Here is a 25,146-nt window from a genome sequence, read left to right as displayed (position 1 = left end):
TTTTTGATGACTGCTTCAATTTCCTTGCTGGTTACTGGTTTTGTTCAGGTTTCTATTTCTTCTTGTTTCAGTTTTGGTAATATATAGGTTTACAGGAATGCTCCATTTTTTCCAGATTGTCTATTTGTTGGCATGTATTTGCTCATAATACATTCTTAAAATCACTTGTATTTCCTTGGTTGGTTGTGATCTGTCCTCTTTCATTCATGATTTTGTTAATTTGAGTCTTTTTTTCTTTTTAATAAGTCTGGCTACGGGTTTATCTATCTTACTAATTCTTTCAAAGAACCAGCTCCTACTTTCGTTGATCTGTTCTATTCTTCTGGCCTCTATTTTATTGAGCTCTGCTCTAATCTTTATTTATCTTCTCCTACTTAGTTTAGGCTTTGTTATTCTTTCTTCAATTCCTTTATGTGTAAGGTCAGGTGTGTATTTGAGATTTTCCCAATTTTCTGAGAGATGCTTGTACTGAAATGTACTTCCCTCTTAGGACCACCTGTGATTTTGAATAGCTGTGCTTTCATTTTTGTTAGTTTGCATGAATCTTTTTAATTGTTCTGTAATTTCCTGGTTGACACATTCATTTTTTGGTAGAATACTCTTTAACCTCCAAGTATTTGAGTTCCTCCCAAATTTCTTCTTGTGATTGAGTTTTAATTTCAAAGCATTGTGGTCTCCAAATATGTAGGAAATAATCCCAATCCTTTGATATAGATTGAGACCTGATTTGTGACCCAGTATGTGGTTCACTTTGGAGAAAGTCTCATATACAGTTGAGAAGAATGTGTTCTGTTGCATTAGGATGGAAAGTTCTGTACCTATTTGTAAAGTGAATCTGGTAAGTTAGTCATTTAAAGCCCTTGTTTCTGGAACGCCTTGGTGGCTCAGAGGTTAAGTATCCACCTTCGGCTCAGGGCATGATCTCAGTGTCCCAGGAATGGAATCCTGCATCGGGCTCCCTCTGCCCACATCTCTGCCTCTCTTTCTATGTCTCGCATGAATAAATAAATAATCTTTTAAAAATAAATAAATAAAGCCCTTACTTCTTTGTTGATCTTCTGCTTAGAAATCTGTCCTTTGCTGAGTGGAGTGTTGAAATCTCCTACGATAGTGTATTATTATCTATGTGTTTCTTTCCTTTGGTTACTAATTGGTTGATACAACTTGCTCCTCCAACATTAGGGGCATAAATATTCATAAATTTTAGGTCTTGTTGGATAGATCCTTTAAGTATTATTTAGTGTCCTTCTTCATCTCTTACTACAGTCTTTGGTTTAAAATCTAATTTATCTGATATGAGGATTGCTACCCCAGCTTTCTTTTGAGGACCATTTGTATGGTAAATGGTTTTCCTCCCCTTCATTTTCAGTCTGAAGATGTCCTTAAGTCTAAAATGAGTCTCTTGTAGACAGCATATAGATGAGTCTGGCTTTTTTATCCAGTGTGATACCCTGTGTCTTTTGACTGGTGCATTTAGCCCATTTACATTCAGGGTAACTAGGGAAAGATATGAATTTACTGTCATTGTATTACCAGTACCATCTCTGTTTCTGCAGAATATCTCTGTTCTTTGGCCTCCTTCTTTGCTTACAGGATCCCCCTTAATATTTCTTGCAGGGCTGGGTTGGTGGTCACATATTCTTACAGTTTCTGTCTGTCCTTGAAGCTCTTTCTCTCTCCTTCCATTCTGAATGACAGCTTTGCTGGGTAAAGTATTCTTGGATGCATGTTGTTCTTATTTAGTACTCTGAATATATGACGCCAGCCCTTTCTGGCCTGCCAGGTCCCTGTGCATAGGCCTGTTGTTTTTTCTGTTCTTTCTGCAGTAAGAGATTCTCTAGAGTCTCTTATGCTTTTTTCAAGTTCACTAGTAACTTTATCATTGTAATCCTGAACCCTATCTCTGAAATTTACTTAAATCTATATCCATTAGATCTGGGGCAGAGAATATTACCTCTGGTTCTTTCTTTTGTGGTGATTTCTTCCTTCTAGTCATTTTGTCTAGTGCAGAATGGCTGTACAAGTGAACAGAGTCAAAAGTATCAACCAAGACCCAAGTGAAGTAAACACTAGACAATTCCAAAGAGGTGAGGTACTAGAAAATAAAAGAAAAAAGAAAAAGAAAAGAAAAAGAAATTTTAAAAAGAGGGGATGAGGGAAATGGTGGGGGAGAGAGAATATATATATATATCTCTCTCTCACAGATTGGACCAAGATGGTGGTCCACCTGGTTCTGAGTGTATTTTGGTCTGTATGTTAGAAAGTACTAAATTCCAAAATTACAAAAAAAAAAAAAAAAAAAGATACGTGTGTGTATGTGTGTGTATATACACATATGTGTGTGTTTGTGCACATATATAATTGAATAATGTAAAAGGAAGCAAAAAATGAAGAATAATATATCTATAACATAATTGTAAAACATGAACGTTAAAAAAACAACAACAAACAACAACCCAGGCAGCCCCGGTGGCGCAGCAGTTTAGCACCACCTGCAGCCCAGGGTGTGATCCTGGGGACCCAGGATCGAGTCCCACATCAGGCTCCTTGCATGGAGCCTGCTTCTCCCTCTGCCTGTGTCTCTGCCTCTCTCTCTCTCTCTGTGCCTCTCATGAATAAATAAAATCTTTAAAAAAAAGAAAAAGAAAAAACCTAAAAACAAAGAGTTGATAAGATATTATAAACATCTTTTGAAAGATAAACAAATCATAAGAAAAAAACCTTGAATTCTATATACTATTTTCCTCTAGTCCTGGGGTTTTTGTCATATTTGATCGGTAAACTTGCTGTTCCCGTTCTTCTAGCTGGTCTTCTGGGGAAGGGGCCTTGCTGCACTGATTCTCAGGTGTCTGTGTCTGGGTGGAGCTGCACTGCCCTTTGCCAGGTGGCTGGCTCAGTGTAAGCAGTTAAATGTATGAGGTCTTTGTTCCTGGAGGCCATACCTCTCTTGAGGGTGAGAGGAGAAAAAAAAATGGCTGCACCCAGATCTCCAGCCCCAGAGCTGAAAGATCCTGGCATGTGCCAAACTGCAGACTTCTATAGTCCCCACTCCCACAGATCCTCCTGAGAGCAGTTGGAGGGGGGACATTGATTTGTGCAATTTGCAGGGCCCCAGCAGGGAGTTTTGCCCATTTGTGCATACATTTGCTCTGCCCCTCCTGGAGAAATCAGAGGGTCATCTCACTTCTGTCCATTGCAGGGCCCTGGCACAGGAAGAGACCCCGTCAAGTGTGTACCCAATCAGCTTCTTCAAGATGAAAGTGGAGGGTTGTTATGTTCCAGTCCTTTGCAGGCACTCAGCACGAGGAGCAGTTTCTCAATTTGACTGCCTTTTGCAGTTTATGGCACATTAAGCTGAGCCTTCCCTCAGGTTTGCTGACCTGAACTTGTTTCCCCGCTCCAAGGCTCGGGAACTGTACTGGGTCAGGTGCTCACGTTCTTTCTGTGCCTCTGGGAATACTGAGACACCACTGTCCCTCCTGTGATTCTGCCGTTTCACCACTAAGCACCTTCCAGACAGGGAAGTCTCTCACAGGAGCAGATTCCTGATTTTGAGCTGTATCACTTCCCGCAGATGGCTTACGAAGGCTCCCTCCCTCTGCTGTTTATTTTCCCATATATCCATTTGTCTTCTCACTCACACCTTGCAAGAAGTGGTCACTTTTCTATTTGTAGAGTTCCCAGTCATTCTTTCTTTACAACTCAGACTGAATTCATAGTTGTTCAGGATGGTTTAAAAGTTATCTAGCTAAATTTGGGGGATCAGATGAAATGAGGACCCCTACTCTTCTGCTTAAAAAACCCAAGTTTCTATTTGGATCCTACATCTATATATCAATTTCTTTATTTCATTGTGCCACCCCAAATCATTTCAAGTAATTTTATTTCTGCTTATGCTAGGAAGTATTATATCCTGCTACTTACAAACAACAACAAAAATCTAGCTGTATCTTAACAATACATTCTGTACTGGAGGTGAGTATCTCACACACACACACACACACACACACACACAATAGAACTCATTAAAAAAAGAACAGAATATACTCTATTACTTTCTTTTTTATGTGTTCTTGGTCTATTTTGTATTTCTGGACATATAAGCTGAAGGATGAAATATCCTACTATAGTCATATGAGAAACAAATGGAGAAAATATTGATAGCTAGGAGAGAAAACAGATGCTTTGGTAGATGGGTAAAGGTAAAATGAAGCATTTTTAGGCCAGATGGAATATCTACCCAGCAGCTTAATGATCTCAAGAAAGTGATTTTTCTAGGTTACATACAAGCCTAATATTTTTAAGGCTCTTGTTCATAAGGATAAAATCATGCAATACAAATGAAAACACAATGTATGTATTAAATGCCTCTGGTTATATGAATACTGAAGGCTTTTTTAATATATATGTGTGTCTTTATTATTGCTCTTCTATTGTCATTTCAAAAAAGGATTTCTAATAGAGCCCTCCTAAAAGGTACTTCAGGCTTAATGGCTATAGCATTTGTGAAAGTGTTCATAGGGTCAAATTGATTCAATTATTTTCATTTGGATGAAAGGAACAAACATTTTTGAGAGTCTACTATGTTGGTTCTTAACCCTGGTTGAATATTAGATTCACCAGGGAGCTTTTTAAAACGCAGATTTCCAGAACAGTTAAAGCCCTCCTCCCCATCCCTATATTTTGATATATCTAGTAGGTGCTAAGGATTTTGTTGTATTCTTTATATGCAATATCACACAGGGTAGTGCAGCAATTAAACAGCCAGGCTATAGACCAAGATTCCATTCAAATCCTGCTTGATCACAAATTGGCTATATAACTTTGGGCAATTTACTTAGCCTCATTGTGCTTCCAGTTCTGCTATAAAGTGAGGACAGTATGAGTACTTACTTCATTTGGTCGTACCTTCTATGTAGTTAACATCTATTATTGTGAATTACATAATAATTGATTTTAAAGCCTTATAAAAACCTATCAAGGGGGGGGCCTCAGTGGCATAGTGAATGGAGTGTCTGGCTCTTGGTTTCGTCTTAGGTCATGATCTCACAGTTGTGGGATCAAGCCCCACATCAGACTCCAAGCTGAGCTTGAGTTTCTCTCTCCTTCTTTCTCTGCCCCTCCTCCCCTCCCCTCACCTCCATGCACTCTCTGTCTCTAAAAAGAAATAGGGCAGCCCGGGTGGCTCAGTAGTTTAGCACTGCCTTCAGCCCAGGGTGTGATCCTGGAGACCCAGGATCGAGTCTCACATCAGGCTCCCTGCATGAAGCCTGCTTCTCCCTCTGCCTGTGTCTCTGCCTCTCTCTCTCTCTCTCTCTCTCTCTCTCTGTGTGTGTGTGTGTGTGTGTCTCGTGAATAAATAGTAAAAAAATAAAATCTTAAAAATAAATAAATAAATGTTATAGAAAACTATTAAAATTACTATTATTTTTACCTTACCTATATGGAAACTGAGTCTTAGAGATGAAAAATAACTTTCCCAAAGTCATCTAGTTGCCACCAAGCTAAAATATGGTGTGTTTAGCAATGTGGGGGAATATATGATAAAAAAAAAATTACTGGGAGTAGTTTTGGTCATAGTGACTTTGAAATGGTTTCAGAGCAGGTAGGTAGAGATACCTAGTAATAAATCAATTGTGTAACATGGCTCTAGGTCTCAGCAGAGTGGTCATGGCACAAGAATATTCATTAGGAATCTCTGATATATAGTGATTAAATCCATGAGTAAGAATGAGTCCAGACAGGAATAATAATAAAGAATAGCATAAAGTTGAGGGCATAGCCCTTGAGAACCCCAACATTTTATAGGACAAGTAGTCATGTCGAGATTAAAGGAAGACTAAGAAGCCAGAGGCAATAGTAAACTCTGAGAAAGTGTTAACATTTAGAGAGAAAGGAGTTTCAGAAAGGAAGTGTTGGTTAAAAGTGTTAAATAACCTAACAGTTCAAGGAAAAAAGGTGTCATATGGCTTGGGAAAGTGACCTAAGGCACAACAGTTTCATTAGAATAAATAAGTGGACATAGCAAGTATGTACTCCTCTTAGGAAGTTTGGTAATAAAGAGAAAAAAAAAGAGAATTATACAAAGACAAAAACAGAAGGTTTTCAATGGGAAATAAAGGTAATGGACTTGGGGCTAACTGATCTTAATTTTCTCTGGCCACTTATTTTGAATTGAACCGCTTCTGAATAAGTATGTTATGTGTGAACATGTGTAAATATACACACATAAGTCAGAGGTATACATATTTTGAGGACTTTGTTCAATAGACTTATAAAACTTGACCTCCTTCAGTCATAAAATTTTTCAAATCAAATTACTCATACCAGTCAAAACTGAGTTGGAAGATACTTAGGATATGATGAACATTACCAACTAAAAACAAAGGACGTTTATATTTTCATTATAAGGTTAAATGCACGTAGGAGAAAACTGAAGTTTTTTTCTTTTTATTTAATTCCCAATAGACTAAGGATCAAACAAATTTTGGCAAGAAATTTCTATCATCTTACAATGTCTTCAAGTACACTTTCTTCATTATGGTATTTTTGGAGATTTAAAAATTCAATACTTATATATTAATATGCCAAACATTCAAATTTCTAAATAAACAATTAATGATTCTTTTTTCCAAAATTAATGTTTGGAAGTGAAAGCAAAAAGAATTAGTGTCTGAAGAATATTTATCAAGTTTTAAAGATCATATACCATACCTCAAAGACACAGGAAAATCCCAGTTTCCTTACTCTTTTTTTGTTTTTGTTTTTTAGTTTCTTTTAGTTTTTTTAGTTTCCTTACTCTTAAAGTGAGTATCAAAGTATCACATGTAAACAATTTCTTTTACATATAATCTTTTTTATATTAAAAACATATCTCTATGAGACATGCCTCTGTGGAAATAAAACTCAACATATAGTTTCATTCTATTTTATGACATAATTAGAATCATTGTATTTCCTTTCAGTTCTGTGAATGATTTTAATCCAAAAGTGGTGAAGCTGGATTTGATGTTTGAACTATTTCTTTAAGGGAAAGTTTTAACTGTCAGTCAAACATACGGTTTCACTCATCATGTCACAAAGCTTTTTTTATCACAATGTTGAGAACCCAATTACTTAAGTGTTTCTTGAAGAGATTTAAAAAGCAGTCTCTTTGTAGATGAACAACTATGAATGACCTCCAGTGAAAAACATATTACCTAAAGGTAGAGTAAAGAAAATGATAAGGGTACCACTCCAATTACTATATGGCAAGACAGTGGGGTGGAAGGCCTCTGGAACTAGCTTCACATAATAGAAGCTGATTGTCTCCACAAATGACATTACAATGAAGAATCTGCAAATAAATAAAGGAAAGCCATCTACCAAAATGGATGTAATTGCATCTCATAAAACATGTGTGCAAAAGAAAACATTTTATGTAGGAATAGTTGAATGACTGGATCAAACAAATACTTGTTAAGTCTCCTACTCAAGGACAAAGGTTCTGATTAAGTACTTGGTAAGAGACAAATACAAAGCTAAACACAACGATAGAGATTAATACAAATCTAAAACTAAACTCCTGGAATCTTCCTATTGAGTTGTATATCCTCTGAGGGGAGAAACTGATTCATTCTTGGATTCCCTGGAGTGCTCAGAAAGTCACTTGCTAATATTCCATGCTTAATAAATTTTTGTTATCTGAGAAAATGTGGGCATTGTAAGCTTAAAAAATGTGTCTATCCTTACCTCACTAAATGTTAGACATGTATTAGTAAGTTCCTTCAGCATTCAGAGATCAATTTCCCTCATTTCCAAATAACAATATAGAGACTGAAAGTTTGTTGTAAGAAGTAAATATTATAACAATTATGATAGAATGCCTTAGCATCATTTGGCATAATGTTCAATATTCATATTGCTGAATAAACATTAGTTCTATTCTTCCCCCCCCCCCTTTGTTTTTTTTTAAGATTTATTTATTTATTCATGAGAGAGGCAGAGACACAGGCAGAAGGAGAAGCAGGCTCTATGCAGGGAGGCAAATGTGGGACTTGATCCTGGGACTCCAGGATCATGACCTGAGCCAAAGGCAGACACCCAACTGCTGAGCCACCCAGGCGTCCCTTTTCCCCCCTTTATGATTCCTTTTTGTACTCAATTATTTATTTCCTCTGAAAACTCAGAAACTTTCACCAATAGCTCTCTTCTCTGACTCTGACCCAGGAAAATCCTCTGTTACTAATTCTTGGTTTCTGACTCCTGACCCTACCTAACCAGGTTGTCTCACATACTTCCAGTGTACACAAAATCCATTCTCCCAACTACCCACCATCAGGTCCCTCATTTCCAGGACCACTCACTCAAAGAGTTCTTATACCACTCTATCATCACTTTACCCACACGCCTCTACAGTCTTGACCTAACTCTCTGGGTACTGACATTAACTCCAGGTCCTGGCTTTAACTTCTATTTCTCACACTGCTTAGTGCCTTATCTCACATCACAGCCCCCTCTGGGATGTATTTCTTCACCATCAACTCCATTCACTTTCATAACTTTCCTCAAAGTTCAGTTCAAATAATACCTCTTCCAGAAAAGCTATTCTGGTCTAAGAAACAAGGAGCAATTTAATCCTAAATTGTCATCTGGAGGGTGCTCCATTCGCAAGTCTTATATGTCAGTTTTATTCTGATAGGCTGCATTGCATTGAGGACACAGCATAACCCAATGGAGATCACATAGATCTTTGAAGGTTGGAAGATTTGGGACTGGATCAAGGATCAACAAACCTGTGTAACACTGGGTTAGTTACTTCATCTCTTAGTGCCTTTCATTATTACTAAAATGGGATTAACACTTACCTCAAAGTCTCTCTGTAGACATAGGCACAGCATATAGCAAAATTCCTGGGATATTAGTGTTTTTTCAATGGCTATTGTTGTTAATAGATCTATGCATCTGTGCGTTATGTTTTATTATTTCTTAAATTACCTTGCAGCTGTCTGTGATGTTTAATGAATGTTCAACTTGTCATAATTTCTCAAAAAAATAAGAATTTGGGATGCCTGGGTGACTTAACAATTGAGTGTCTGCCTTTGGCTCAGGGCGTGATCCTGAAATGCTGGGATGGAGTCTTAAATCAGGCTTCCCGCATGGAGCCTGCTTCTCCCTCTATGTCTCTACCTCTCTCTCTCTCTCCCTCTCTCTTTCTCTCTCATAAATAAATAAAATCTTTAAAAAATAAAAAAGAAAAGACTTTATAAATGTCTTTTTTTGTAAATCCAACTTTTGGCTTTCCTGATTAAATACCTAATTTCTTGCCATGCATAAATTAAAGCTGAGTAATTCAATGATGGATAAGCGAATGATCCAGTTCACATCTATAAATGAAATTACTTTTCTATTTTTTTATTGGAGTTCGATTTGCCAACATATAGTGTAACATCCAGTGCTCATCCTGCCAAGTGCCCCGTCATCCAGTCACCCCATCCCCCGCCCACCTCCCCTTCCATTACCCCTTATTCATTTCCCAGAGGTGGGAGTCTCTCATGTTCCATCACCCTCTCTGATATTTCCCACTCATTTTTTCTCCTTTCCCCTTTATTCCCTTTCACTATTTTTTATATTCCCCTAATGAATGAGACCATATGATGTTTGTCCTTCTCTGACTGACTTACTTCACTCAGCATAATACCCTCCAGTTCCATCCACATGAAAGCAAATGGTGAGTCTTCATCTCTTCTAATGGCTGAATAATACCATTGTATATATAGACCACATCTTCTTTATACATTCATCTTTCGATGGACACAGAAGCTCCTTCCACAGATTGGCTATTATGGACATTGCTACTATAAATATTGAGGTGTAGGTATCTCAGCTTTTCACTGCATCTGTATCTTTGGAGTATATCCCCAGTAGTGCAATTGCTGGGTCATAGGGTAGCTCTATTTTTAACTCTTTGAGGAACCTCTACACTGTTTTGCAGAGTGGCGATACCAGTTCACATTCCCACCAACAGTGCAAGAGGGTTCCCCTTTCTCCATACCCTCTCCAACATTTGTTGTTTCCTGTCTTGTTAATTTTCACCATTCTCACTGGTGTGAGGGGGTATCTCATTGTGGTTTGGATTTCTATTTCCCTGATGGCTAGTGATGCGGAGCATTTTCTCATGTGCTTGTTGGCCATGTCTATGTCTTCCTCTGTGAAATTTCTGTTGTATTTTGCCCATTTCGTGATTGGATTGTTTGTTTCTTTGCTGTTGGGTTTAATAAATTCTTTATAGATCTTGGATACTAGCCCTTTATCTGATATGTCATTTGCAAATATCTTCTCCCATCCTGTAGGTTGTCTTTTAGTTTTATTGTTTCTTTTGCTGTGCAGAAGTTTTTATCTTGATTAAATCCCAATAGTTCATTTTTGCTTTTGTTTCCCTTGCCTTCATAGATGTATCTTGCAAGAAGTTGCTATGGCCAAGTTCGAAAAGGGTGTTGCCTATGTTCTCCTCTAGGATCTTGATAGATTCTTGTCTCACACTTATATTTTTCATCCATTTTGAGTTTATCTTTGTGTATGGCGTAAGAGAATGGTCCAGTTTCATTCTTCTGCATGTGGCTGTTCAATTTTCCCAGCACCATTTATTGAAGAGACTGTCTTTTTTCCAAGGGATATTCTTTCCTGCTTTGTTAAAAATTAGTTGACCATAGAGGGCCCATTTCTCTATTCTATTCCATTTATCTATGTGTCTGTTTTTGTGTCAGTACCACACTGTCTTGATGATCACAGTTTTGTAGTACAACTTGGAATCCAGCATTGTGATGCCCCCAGCTCTGGTTTCCTTTTTCAATATTCCCCTGGGTATTTGGGGTCTTTTCTGATTCCACACAAATCTTAGGATTATTTCTTCCAACTCTCTGAATAAAAGTCCATGGTATTTTGATAGGGATTGCATTGAGGCTCTTTAGCCTCCAAGTGTTTTAGTTTCTTCCAAATTTCTTCTTGTGATTGAGTTCTAGTTTCAAAGCATAGTGGTCTGAAAATATGCAAGGGACAATCCCAGTCTTTTGGTATTGGCTGAGACCTGATTTGTGACCCAGTATATGGTCTATTCTGAAGAAAGTTCCATGTACACTTGAGAAGAATGTGGATTCCATTGCGTTCAGATGGAAAGTTCTGTATATAACTGTGAAATCCATCTGGTCCAGCGTATCACTTAAAGCCCTTGTTTCTTTGGTGATGTTGTGCGTAGATCTGTCATTTGCAGAAAGTGCCATGTTGAAGTCTCCTACTATTAATGTATTATTATTTAAGTATGTCTCTACTTTGGTTATTAATTGATATACTTGGCAGCTCTCACATTAGGGGCATAAATATTCATGACTGTTAGGTCTTCTTGTTGGATAGACTCTTTAAGTATGATATAGTGTCCCTCTTCATCTCTTACTAGTCTTTGGGATAAACTTTAATTTATCTAATATGAGGATTGCTACCCCAGCTTCCTTTTGAGGACCATTTGAATGGCAAATGGTTCTCCAACCTTTCAGTTTCAGGCTGGAGGTGTCCTTAGGTCTAAAATGAGTCTCTTATAGACAGCAAATAGATGGGTCTTGCTTTTTTATCCAATCTGAAACCCTGTATCTTTTGATGGGATCATTTAGAGTATCTACTGAAAGATATGAATTTAGTGTCATCGTAATATCTATTCAGTCCCTGTTTCTGTGGATTATTTCTTTGGGCTTCCTCTTCCTTTTACAGGGTCCCCATTAATATTTCTTGTAGACCTGGTTTGGTGGTCACATATTCTTTCAGTTTCTGCCTATCTTGGAAGCTCTTTATCTCTCCTTCTATTCTGAATGACATTGCTGGATAAAGTATTCTTGGCTGCATGTTCTTCTTAGTACCCTGTAAATATCATGTCAGCCCTTTCTGGCCTGCCAGGTCTCTGTGGAGAGGTCTGCTGTTAATATAATATTTCTACCTATATAAGTCAAGAATCTCGTTTCTCTCTGCTTTAAGGATTTTCTCTTTATCTTTGGAATTTGCAAGTTTCACTATGAAATGTCGAGGTGTTGAGCGGTTTTTATTGATTTTTGGGGGGGAACCTTTCTATCTCCTGGATCTGAATGCCTATTTCCCTCCCCAAATTAGGGAAGTTCTCAGCTATGATCTATTCAAATATGCTTTCTGGCCCTCTGTCCCTCTTGGTGCTTTCTGGAACCCCAATTATAGATAGATTCTTCCTTCTGAGGCTATCATTTATTATTAACCTTTCCTCATGGTCTTTTGCTTTTCTCTTTTTACCTCAGCTTCCTTCCTTGCCATCAACTTTTCTTCTGTGTTACTCACTCTTTCTCCCATCTCATTAACCCTCATCTTTAGGACCTCCAGTTTGGATTGCATCTCATTTAATTGATTTTTAGTTTCAGCCTGATTAGATCTAAATTCCGAGTCATGAAGTCTCTTGAATCCTTTATGCTTTGTTCCAGAGCCATCAGTAGCTTTATAATTGTGCTTCTGAATTGGCTTTCTGACATCGAATTTTAATCCATATTCTGTAACTCTGTGGCAGAGAGTACGGTTTCTGATTCATTCTTTTGTGGTTTTTCCTTCTAGTCATTTTGCTCAGTGCAAAGTGGTTGTATGAGCAGGCTGAGTCAAGAATATCAACCACGACCTAAGTAAATTTCACTGTAGATGATTCTGAGGGGTCCTAGAGAGTAATTTTCTTGGTTCTGAGTGTATCAAGCTCTGTATGTTAGAATATGCTCAGTCTCAAATTTATATAATCCAGCGATACCTGTAGAAAGCCCCAATATTGAGCACTAAAATATAAATGAGGTAAGAGAGGGAGACAGAATTGGAATGAAGAAAGAACATAATCTCACAGAATGAACCAGCATGGTATACCACGTGGTTATGGGTGCATGCTGGTCATGTTTTAGAAGGTACTAACTTTTGCCATTGTAGAATAAAATAAGGCAGAGAAAACACAAAGCAAAACAAAACAAATACCTTGTATATCTCCCAAAATTAAATTGAGCATGTTGAAGGGAATCTAGAAGTGGAAAATAGATCTAAGACATGTAATTGTAAAAATATGAAAGTCAAATAGGAAGAAATTTAAAAATGAAGAGGTGGTAAAATATTGTAGTTAAGGGGGGAAGAGGAAAAAAATACTGGAAATTTTTAGTCTGATATAAAAATGAGTTGTACTGGAAAAAGGGGAGGGAAAAAGGAAGAAGGAACCCTCTAGTCTATATACTATAAATCCCTCGACTTCCCCTGGAGCTTTCCAGAGCTGCTCGGCCAAGAACTTGCTCCTCCCATTCTTCCAGCTGGTCTTCTGGGGGAGGGTCTGCTGTGCTGACTTTCAGGTGTGTGTACCTGGGGGAGCTGCCCCCCCCCCGCCAGGTGCCAGGCTCAGTGGGAGCTGTTGACCCCATGAGGCCCTTGTTCCCTGGCAGCCCTGTCCCTCCCAGGCACAGGGTGACACCAGGAGGAACACCACCACTGGCGATGGCCAGGTCCCCAGCCCTGGAGTCAGCTCCCACAGTAACTACCGCAGTCTCCCAGTCTGTACTGGCCTGGGTGCTCCCGGGGTGGGGGGCGCTGATCCGCACAGCTTGGGGGGCGCCCGGCAGCAGGAGCGCCCTCACCGTCCTGTGCCCACTCCCCCCCATCTCCCCCCAGCACCCAGTGGCAGGAGCGTCCTCGCTGTCCTGTGCCTTCCCGGCCTCCACCTCCCTTGGGGGCGCCCGGTGGCAGGAGCGTCCTCGCTGTCCTGTGCCCTCCTGGCCTCCGCCTGATCCGGGTGGAGCACAGGATCCTGGGCTGTGTCCCCCGGCGCCCTGGAATCCGGAGCCTGCACTGCTGGAATCACACTCCCGGGCTGCAGTTCCCTCCGCCCTGAGCCCCCATCTGACCCACCGGCTGCTCCCGAGGCCCCCCTGGCGCTCCAGCCCTTCACCGAGACTGGCCCACAGTCTGTGGGGCGCTCTCCCCCGGGCGCCCCTCCTGTCCTAGTGACTCCGGGAGACTGGAGGCGTCCCTGCCCCTCCTGCACTTCTGCCCAATTTCCCTGCTGAACGCCTTTCCATCCTGGAAGAATCCGGGCAGATTTTTAAAGTTTCTGCTTCTCCAGGGCGGGGCTTTCCTGTCCAGAAGCTCTCACCAACCTGCCTTAGTCCTGTTCTTTGCGGGCCCCTCCCCCACTTGATTTTTTTTTTTTTTCTTTTTTTCCACCTTCCTATCTTGTTAGAAGTGAAAACTCTTCTCTCTGTAGCATTCCGGCTGTTCTCTCTTTAAATCTCAGCTCAAATTCGTAGGTGTTCAGGATGATCTGAAAGTTATCCAGATAAATTGGTGGGGCTCTGTGAGGTAAGAACCCTGCTCCTCCACCAGCTTGCCCTGTCCTTGAAATTACTACTTTTGTAGTCATGTGTAAGTACCACCACTTAGGGCTCATAAAATGTACACCTACCAAAACTAAACATGAAATCTTGAGTCAATATTAAGATAGCTTTGGGGATTAAGATGTATTTACATCTGATTTTTACTTCCACTTTGATATTGTCTGTATTTATTAATATTTTATTGGACATTTCAAAGCACTTTGTAACAATTTTAATAACTTAATTTTAAAAAATTAGGTAAGATATATGTAAAACTTCATATTTTTTATACATACACAATATATACACATACATATTTGCAATAGTATTAAAAATAAAGTTTTGAATTTGTTCATTTCTTCATTTGAATCCAGCCTCATCCAAACACCTGTTAAAAATGCAAAAGGACACACATATACACACATTATCACTGGGCAATAAGTATAAAAATGAAAGGAGCTGTAATTTCCCTCATATACTCCACCAATCCCATCTGTTATACAGTATTCAGAAAAATAAGCCTTTGCATTCAGGTGCTAATGTTTTAGTAGGAAAAGTTGTAAATTTCTTGACACAGAAAATAGAGATAGTGGGTTTTCTACATAGTATACATATCTATACATTATGTGTATCTTAATTCCATTATTGTTCTTGAGTCAGTTGTTAGTGAATGACCATATGACTTTCATCTGTCTTTACTAGATCAATTCTCCTATTTCACACTCTGAACTCAAGTCATAGCAGGAAACCTATACGACAGGTAAAAATCAAACTGCATTTTTATTGTAGTAGAAGAAAATATTAAATTGATACATCTTATAATTGTTTATTATGTGAAACAAAATGGTAAAATAATGGATGTCAAATACTAAGCAGCAAAGAACAAACAACCACAATAGTTCTCACTAAACTTTATATTTGTATGAATTTTAAGTCACATGATTAGGCTCATTTGGTGGGGAACAGCCTATCCTTGCAACTGGGTGTTTAAAATTGGTCTTCACCCTAAAGACATGACCTGTTCCAACATGAAAGCTAGTAATTCCTAAGCATCCACACAGTTCAACCATAGACTCCAACTTCTCTACCCGAACACTGCCCTTCTTTATGCCCCTTCTATTGCAAATCGCTCCCACAATCCATCCCTCTCTTTACCCTTTTCTTAAATGTTCCAGTAGCTTCTAAGTTAAAAGCTCAACCTACAGATATTTTCATCTTGTCACTTGTCTTATCAAAGGGAAGCTACCTGTAATCTTTGTCTCCTGAGGAGTCTTAGACAGCAGGTCTGGTCACTTGACTATGATTATGCATTTGATGGAATACCCAAGTGTCCTAATTGGAAATTGTATCTAAGGAAAAGTAATACTAATTATTGTAATGTATCCAAATGTCTTAGAATCTATACCTAATTGCTATGCAAGACAATAACATTTATGCATATCTTTAAGCATGTCAGATTAATTTTATTAGACATTTGGTTTATTATTAATATTAAATGCAGATCATGCTTATTTTATCTTTATGGTTTGTACACACTCAGCTCAGCACAAAATTTGAAACAATTAAAAGTGAACAATGATCAGGAGACCAGAGGAACTGTTGACCTTGGCCAGAGCACTCAATTTCTTTGAGCATCAGCTTCCACAGTCCTGAAAAATAAATAAGACCTTGCCCACATAATTCACAACACTGTTATAAGTTAAATTAAGAGCATAGTTATCATAGCTTTATACAAATTGCTCTACAAGTAAAAGTACCCTGTGGCATAAAAAATCCAAGACTAAGGATTAATTCATTCACTCATTCAATCAACAAATTTAGCTAAAACTCATCTCGTCAATGTTTCAAACCATTAAAATAATGTTTAATTGTTGCATTTTGCACAAAGCACTTTTATTGCTGGATCTAATTCCCTTATTGAATTATACTGTGCTGGATGTTGTATGCAGATACTAATCACATATATGGAGCTGTGTCACCATTAAATTGCCAATGTGAAATGTTTCAACATTGCCAAGGGCTGACTAGATAGTTTCCAATGGTTCCATAGCAGGACAATAACATACTGTTAATCTTTTTGAAATATGTCAGAACAACCAAAGAAAACCATTTCAAGTTAGTTCCTCATCAAATTAATAAGACAAAAAGTACTGACATCATTCCATATTACAGCCTCGCACACTGGAAAACTGCCATTAGAGAAATACATTCAGCACTGGTATCAATTAATGCTGAAGTGCTATAATAACAAAAATTCATGAAATCTACTGGCAAGTTTTGGATTTCATACCTACTAAATTATCTGAGTTGGAAATGTGACCCTAATGAGCAGATTCTTATGAATCATCCTTTCTTCTTAAAGAATATACTTTACCTATTGATAAAGCATCACCTGAGAGATGCAATTTTCTCCATGTGCTGTTAAATAAACTATGAAAATTTAAAAATATTTATTAAAGAAAATATATCTATACCATCCAAATGTATACTTGGCATATACCTCAGTGAGTCCATGCTCCAAGACAGAAAAAAAAAAAAAAAAGAGAGATCCTAAAGAAAATTCTTTTTTCAGTCCTCTGAAATTTTTCCACTATTTAACCTCCATTTTCCAATCTATTAAATGAAATATCTATTTACTGTATTATGGTCCTAAACTTAACCACATAATATATGTAAAACATCCAGCATCCTGTCTGGCACATACTGTAGTGTTTGATTGTTAGTTTCATTCTTACAGTAGTGTTTGATATTAGTTTTATTCTTATACCTCATTTATCTCTGGGTTCCTCATAAGAAGTCAATTAGCTGTGTAAAGCCTTTCAAAATGCCAAAAACTTTTATTCATTCCTTCAGAAACGTTCATTAGTTCTCTAAGGATGAAATCACTAAACTAATACTTGCTTAGATTCATTCAACAGTAAAAGACATTATAATTCTTAGAAGAACTTAAAAGGGCACAGAAATTACTGTAGAATATTTTTAGCTACCACTTGAGATAGGGTATAAACTATACACACAGACTGGTCATGACTTACAAGCATTCTGTGTTTCATAAACTTTGTGGCAATATCAACAGTTTATATTTAAGAACATATTTTCCAGAAGAAATATTATGTATGGAGGTTAAGGCCACACACCAATTCGCATGGACCTAATTATTTCAGTTTTTTTCAACAAACATTTAATAAGTATCTGCTATGTGTAAGGCAACAGGTAGCCTCTGCAATATAAATGTGAAAAAAAGAAATATGAAAAAGTGAGCCATTATGTAAATTAACCTATAGACCCAACTAATTCATATGTAAATACATAGTGTAATAAGTCCTATAGAGAAAAACAACAGTGTGCTAAGAGTGAAGACAGTTGAGGCTTTTTACAATTTTGTATTTAGAGCTTTAGGAAAACTTCTTTGGGGAAACAGCACTGTGAGCTATGAAACAAAAGATGAGTTAGCCAATTGAAGGGTTAGGAGGTATGAGACATCTTTGCCCCATCTACCCTTCTCCTCTGTGTTCTGGGTAGCAGAAGGCTGAGCCATCGGATTGCATTAGTGGGTTTCCTTATCTGCTAGCTTCTGGTTTGGTTTGGGCAATGCGAGAGAAAATATTATAAAATGGAACAGATGAGTTTAGGTATTTATTTTCCTAATTTTATCCTCTGTTGTATTACGGTGGACGACTCTGTCCCTCTGCTAAAGACTACAGCTCTTGCCAGTTACCCTTTTCTACACAACAGTCCTTTCTAGTTCTAGTAACCATTCCCTCCCATTGCCTTTTCAGGCCTAGTAGTAGTAATAGCCTCCCACTTTTAGTAGTCTCCAGGTACTTACTTAATATGGTGACATGGGAGGAAGTACAACAGGAGAACACACATTGGGAGAACAAATGGCTGTGTCAGTTGATTACTGTGACATCAATAATGATTATAATGATTATGAGATCAGCTGGATGCTTCAGATGACCCCACAGAGATTACCCAGGGAAAAAAAAAAATTGACAGTCATGAATTCCTAATTCAGAATCAGGGCTGAAAATCATAAAGCCCTAATGATAGCTCTGAAGGGTCTTTCATCTTCTGTCGTCTCAGGGGAGAATGGATGTAAACTAAGCCCAAAGCCTGGTTATAAGGGTTGTAGAATGGCAGTACAGATTGAGTGATTAAATGTCCTGTGCTAAAATCAGGTACTAGTGGGAAGGAGTAGAAACTCAGTGAAATCTATTATAGTAGAAAATGACAAATGAAAACCCACAGAACTCCCCACCTTTCTCCACATCTGTCAAGAAAAGTAAACCAAAAGCAATTTTGCATTCTTAGAGCCATTACAGAGGTTAGTAAAACTATCAAAGACTTTAAATATTCCTATAATATCCCAATTTCTTACAGCTGTATGTGTAGTTCACAAACCAAATGGGTCGTGGAAAATGAAAGTAGATTATCACAGACTTAATCAGGTGGAGATACCAATCACAGGTGCATTTCTAGAAGTGATATCTTTAATGGAGCAAATCAACCCAGCCCCTGGCAGCTAGCATCCAGCAATTGACCTGATTGACCTGGCTTTTTTTCTTATACCCTTCAGCAAAGATAATCAGAAGCAGTTTGCCTTCACAGGTACAACAGTATACTTTTATGGTCTTGCCTCAGGGTTATGTCAACTCCTGTGCTGTCATAATATAGTTTGAGGCCCCCTGATCTGATATCCCATAGAACATGATACTGGTTCATTACATTTGTGACATTATGCTAACTGGATCTAATGAACAGGAAGTAGCAAGCACTTGAGATGCCTTAGTAAGACATATGCATGCCAGGGAGTAGGAAATAAAAGCCTACAACAGTTCAGGAATATACCATATTCTAAGGGTCCAATCAGGATATCCTTCCCATAGTAAAAAACAAGTTACTGAAGATTGTAGTGACTATCGTGAAGAAGTATAACTTGTTGAGTTTCTTTTTGAGAAGGAACATAAAGCATATTTGGCAACCATTATGCTTCCCAGTTTTTTCTGTGCACAAATTGCCCTTTTCATTGGCATTGTAACCTTCTAGACCCAGTTCTTATCTATGTCTTTCCTACAACTACAGCTCTCTCTCCAACTCCAGATTCTTTTAATCTTTCACTCCTTTGCTCCTTCATATCTATAGGTCACATTAAATTTTATGCATATGAAAAAAAAATTTATGCATATGTGGACAATTGATTTAAGACATGTGAAGTATGGCTAAATAATGTGAGAAAGATGCTTTCTCAATCATGCTTCATTGATTAAATATCTATATGGAGAAAACAAAACTCTTATCTGAATATATTAAAACTCCTATAAACCTAAGATAAAAATAGATAATCCCATGGAAAAATAGGCAGGGGACCCAATAGGCACTTTTCAAAAGAGGCAATCTAAATGACAAATAATATAAAAAGAACTTTAACTTTGCTGTGATAAATGCAAATTAAAACCAGAACATGAGGGATGCCTGGGCTCAGCCTTTGGCTCAGGTCGTGATCCTGGGGTCCTGGGATTGAGTCCCATACTGGGCTCCCTGCATGGAGCCTGCTTCTCCCTCTGCCTATATCTCTGCCTTTCTCTCTGTGTCTCTTATGAGCAAATAAATAAAATATCTTAAAAAAAAAAAACAGAACATGATACCATTGTACCCAAACTAGTATAACTAAAGATTTTTTTTTTTTTTAAGTATAAAACTAAGTTTCGGCAAGGAAGCAGGGCAATGGAAAATACTGCTAACAAGAGTCTCAGCTGATTTAACCACACTGAAAATTCTTTGGCTTTATCAAGTAAGCTGAGCAGACACAAACCTTATATCCTGGTAAATAATTCCTATGTATAAACCAATACAACCACATGCTTGCACGCAACAACACGTGTTCAAGGACATTAACAGCAGTGATTTTTATAATATTAAAACAAAACAAAAAAAAGAAAATAACCAAATGTCCCTAAATAAACTGTGGTATAGACATTGGATAGACTAGTATATACATCAATGAAATGAACAAATTACAGGTACAGGGATGAATTTTACAAACAAAAAAAAATGAGCAAGAGAAGCCTGACAAGAATATATGCTATATGGGATCCCTGGGTGGCGCAGGGGTTTGGCGCCTGCCTTTGGCCCAGGGCGCGATCCTGGAGACCCGGGATCGAATCCCACGTCGGGCTCCAGGTGCATGGAGCCTGCTTCTCTCTCTGCCTCTCTCTCTCTCTCTATCATAAATAAATAAAAATTTAAAAAATTAAAAAAAAAGAATATATGCTATATGATTCTACTTGTTTAAAAATCAGAGAATATTTAACTTGACAGTCTAGTGTTTAGAAATACAGGTTTAAGGATGTGTTTACCCTGTGAGGCATGACAATGACTACAATGAAAGGATAGTGATTCAAAGTGGTGTCACTACCAAACTTACAGAAATAAAAAGTAGCACAAGAAACCCTGTAATCAATTGTATACAAACGAATCAGATAATTTAGAGGAAATGGACAAATTCCAGAAACAAATTACTGAAGTGACGCAAAAGGAAACAGAAAATCGGAGATCTATAACAAATAAAGATTTAAGTGGTAATTTTAAAACTCCCCACAGGGCTGCCCCGGTGGCTCAGCGGTTTAGCGCCGCCTTCAGCCCAGGGCGTGACCCTGGAGACCCGGGGTCGAGTCCCAAGTCGGGCTCCCTGCATGGGGCCTGCTTCTCCCTCTGCCTCTCTCTCTCTCTCTCTCTCTCTCTCTCTCACACACACACAGGAATAAATCAATAAAATCTTTTTAAAAAATAAATAAAATAAAACTCCCCACAAAGCCAAGCCCTGAACCAGACCAGACGACCTCACTGATGAATTCTCACCAACATTTAAATGTGAACTAATACCAACCCTTCACAGACTTAAAAAAAAAAAAAAAAAAAACCGGAAAAGGCAACATTTTCCAATTCGTTTTATAAACCCAGCTACCCTGATACCAAAACGAAAGATGTCACAAGAAAACAAAACTCGCACACTTTTATCTGCCGGAGACCCGCAGCAGAGCGGCGGCCACTGGCTGCTCCATCGAAGTTCCGAGCGGGAGCGCCTGCTTGCGTCAGCGCGGCGGTGCGTCCGTACGTCAGTGCGTCCGCGCGCCAGACGCAAGGGCGCGAGGGAGGACAGCCCGGCCTCTCGCCTCGCCCGGCTCCTCGTCAGCCTCCTCAGCTTCCCGCCTCCCGCGCGGAGATCCGCAGCGCCGGTGCGCTGTCTGCGGCCGTGCGGGTCCCCGGAGCCTGAGCGGTGACGGAGCTGCAGAGAGCCGCTAACGTCGCCAGGCAAGCTCACCGTGCCCGCAGGAACAGGAGAGGCCAGGTAGTGCGGGCCAGTGGGGGCTTTCCGGTTGTGTGGTTTAACGGGCAGGCCTGTGTGGAGCGGGGAAGACCACGGTGAACATGGCTTCGGAGGAGTATTGGTTCGCCCTCAGCTTCCACGCTATACTTGGAGTGATGACAGCAGCCACCAAGGTGTCAATAAAATCTTGGCTTCAGCCCTGAAGTCATAGAAGAGACTATTCCATGCATTGCAGAAGTCGGTAAACTGCTTGCAGATGCAGGCTTGGTTGACTCGCAAGTTTTCTACAGCCTTATACTCGGAAGAGCAATAACGCAAGGCAGCTTCACGAGAGTTTACTTTTTTTTCACTTTTTTGTTTGAATTCTAATTGGTTAACATACATGCAATATTGATTTTGAGAGTAGAATTTAATGGTTTACCTTTTTTTTTGAAGTATTTGTTCATGCTCCTCTGCGTGTTTGTTATGCAGAGATGTCAAAGGACTCAAAAAAAAAAAAAAAAAAAAGGGCTGGGGGAATTAAGGTTTCACTGGAATGGATTCTGAATATAAAAGAACAGAGGCGCCATAATTGGTGCTGAAAACAGACTCCTGTGATGTAAATGACCATGTCCAACAAGTTATGGAACTTCTACAGGAACTGGATACTGTACCTGTGCATGCCACTTACCAAGTAAAAGAACTGGAAATGCCAGAAAATAAACTTAATTTGGCAAAAACAGTTGCAGAAATATTACCAGCATTGAAAATAAAATGGATATACAGTGGGTGCAAGTTTTAGCAGAAGGCTGGGCAACCCCACTGAATGATTTTATGAGAGAGGGAGTCCTCGCAGTGCCTTCATTTCCATTGTCTTATGGATGGAGGTATCATTAACTTGTCATTGCCTGCAGCTCTGACAACTAGTCAGGAGGGAAAGAGATGCTGGATGGCTGGTCTACATTTGTTCTGATGTAGGACCGCTGTGTGGCTATTCCTCACAATACAAAGTTTGTTGAGCACAGAAAGGAGGGTTCTGGTGCCAGACAGTGGGGAACAACATGTGAGAACCACCCTTACATCAGGAAAGTTATGGAACAAGGAGGTTGGCTGGTTGGAAATTTTCTGGCCTTGGACTGAATTTATTGGAACAATGGTCTTGATGAGTTTTGTTTTACTCCTATTGAGCTATAACAGATGTTTAAAAATATGAATGCTGATGCTGTCATTGCATTTCAATTATACAACCCAGTGCATGCTAGGTTGGGTCTAATCTAGTACTGTGGACATGCTTTATTAATAGAGGATACCTATAAGCAACTTCTAGAGAGTGGCTACAGGCACCTTGCCCTTCTCCTTCACTCTCTTGGTACCTGCACAAAGGACAATGATGCTGCTTTGATGTGTATGAAGCTGCATCCTTCAGTGCCAGAGGAGGGAGTTCCATATCCTAAAACAACAGTAGTGGCCATCTTCCCATCTCCTACCGTGTATGCTAAACTAGCTGGAGTCCAGTGGCATTAGAGAGCATGGATGGTTGCAGGAGACAATGTTAACATTGTCATTGTTGGACAAGAGCCTGCTGGCAGACCTCTTTCAGAAACGGTGAACCATCCTTATGAGCCAACTCATGGCGCCAAAGTACTGACAATGGCCTCTGGCCTAATCACCTTGGAAATAGTTCCCTTCTGAGTTGCAACTTACAAGGAAAAGAAGCATACAGACTACTGTGACCCTGAACACCATGAAGACTTTGAATTTATTTCAGGAACTTGAATGTGCAAACTAGCCAAAGAAGGCCAGAAATCTGAAGGTGTCATGGCTCCCAAGCCCTGAACTGTGCTGACGCAATACTACAAATCCTTGGAGAAAGCTTAAGCTGTAAGCCCAGTCACTTCACCTTTGACACTTCACTGAGTAACAAGAGGAACCACATAGTTATTGTTAGCATTTCTTCGAAGTAATGTTTGTCTAGACACGCTTCCTACAAACAGACCATTTTCCTTAACTAATAAAGCTTTGGTCTGCCTTATGAGTTCTTTTTGAACCAGTGTAACACACTGCTTGGTTTGAGTTCCACTTATTATAGCTAATATTCCTATAATAAAATTTTAAGTCTTGTCTTTTTATATTTATGCTCCTATCTCATGATTTTCTTAAGCTGTTATAGTGTTGTAACCAGTAAGATATACATTGAACCTCACTTTTCATCCCTTGAAAACAGAAATAAAAGTCCACTAAACAGTAAATTTCGCTAGACCTAGTTTGTTGAATTGTATAAAGACATCTCTTACAATTAGATTATTTTTCTGCATTAAAAATAAACTGCTTTCTTTCTTCCTTCTTTCTGATCAACTATTGATCTTCAGCTATTACAATCTAAAGTAGTCCTGTGATCTGAGGTAAGCCCCAAAGAAACTTTTTTATTCAATAAAATTGAACTTTTTGGCTTCTAAAAAAAGAAAAGAAAGAAGGGAGGGAAGGAGGAAGGAAGAAAACAAAGATCAATATCCTCTATGAATATAGATGCAAAATCCTCAATAAAAGACTAGAAACTAAATACAATAAATGAAAAGAATTAGATACCATAACCAAATAAAATGTAATGTATCCTAAGAATGAAAGATTGTTTTAACATCAAAATCAATTAACATAAAACATCACATTAATATCATAAAGAGAGAGGCTCAAGGTCCCATTAAGCAAGGTGAAAAGCTTTTCCTTCTCTTGGCTGTTTGGTTCCATCTCTACAAGTCTTTCCAATAATTCCTAATCTCTAATTTGTATCTTCCTGTTCCTTGAAACCAAAGAATCTTTCAATAAGAATTAAAATATTTGTCCCTCTTTAGTCTGTCAAACACAAAATATCCCTGTAGTACTTGTGATAGAAATGTTTCAGTAATAAGTAACAAAAAAAAAATGAAATAAATACAAAGTTCTAAACTCAAAATGACTTTAAACAGTAAAGGAGGTATTGACTTATGTAACAGAAAAGTCCAAATGAAGCTTCATCTTGCACCTCAGATGAGATCTCCAAGGACCTTTTTTCTCATATTCTCTCTATTCTACATGCTATCCCAGTAGCCCTCTGGGAGTTCCAAGTTCTTTCTGGTAATTTCAGCAAAATGTTTGCTGCAATTCCAGATGTCCTTTCCTTATAGGAAAACACTCTGGAAAGCTAGAGTCTCTTAGAGTAGCTGCTATACATGTCCTGGGAATCAGTTTCCCTTCACTGATAATTGGAACTCATGTCCTTCCCTGAGCAGGTCACTGTGACAAGGTTACAATACTCTCCGATTGGCTTTTAGACAGGGAAGATCCACCCGAAGGCAGCACACACATTCAGTCTCACCCAAACTGCAAGGCTGAGAAAATGGAAGGAGCAAATTTCCTCCCCAAATATAAAAATACCCTTGGTTACAGCAAACAAAAAACCTAAGTGGGAGAGAGGTGAAATAGATG

At 38.7% G+C, this 25,146-nt stretch overlaps 1 long non-coding RNA gene and 1 pseudogene across 4 annotated transcripts in view; one reads left to right on the top strand and one right to left on the bottom strand.

Moving 5' to 3' along the window:
* Window positions 1–21,649, bottom strand: part of LOC112640808 (uncharacterized) — a 481,961-nt gene extending 460,312 nt beyond the window's left edge. For 2 of the 4 annotated variants that reach the window (XR_007411446.1, XR_007411445.1), the window contains exon 1: window positions 21,390–21,617. This is a non-coding gene — a long non-coding RNA (uncharacterized LOC112640808). Of the gene's footprint in view, window positions 1–21,389 lie in introns of all 4 variants that reach the window. The other 2 variants (XR_007411443.1, XR_007411444.1) reach the window with 2 other exon arrangements.
* Window positions 21,650–21,651: 2 nt separating this feature from the next.
* Window positions 21,652–23,815, top strand: LOC125755344 (bifunctional 3'-phosphoadenosine 5'-phosphosulfate synthase 1-like; annotated as a pseudogene).
* Window positions 23,816–25,146: the final 1,331 nt, after the last annotated feature.

Source organism: Canis lupus, chromosome 6 (genome assembly GCF_003254725.2).
Source record: "Canis lupus dingo isolate Sandy chromosome 6, ASM325472v2, whole genome shotgun sequence".
Classification (NCBI taxonomy): domain Eukaryota; kingdom Metazoa; phylum Chordata; class Mammalia; order Carnivora; family Canidae; genus Canis; species Canis lupus.
Note: the sequence above shows the minus strand (reverse complement) of the source record. Positions and strands in the feature narration are given on the sequence as shown.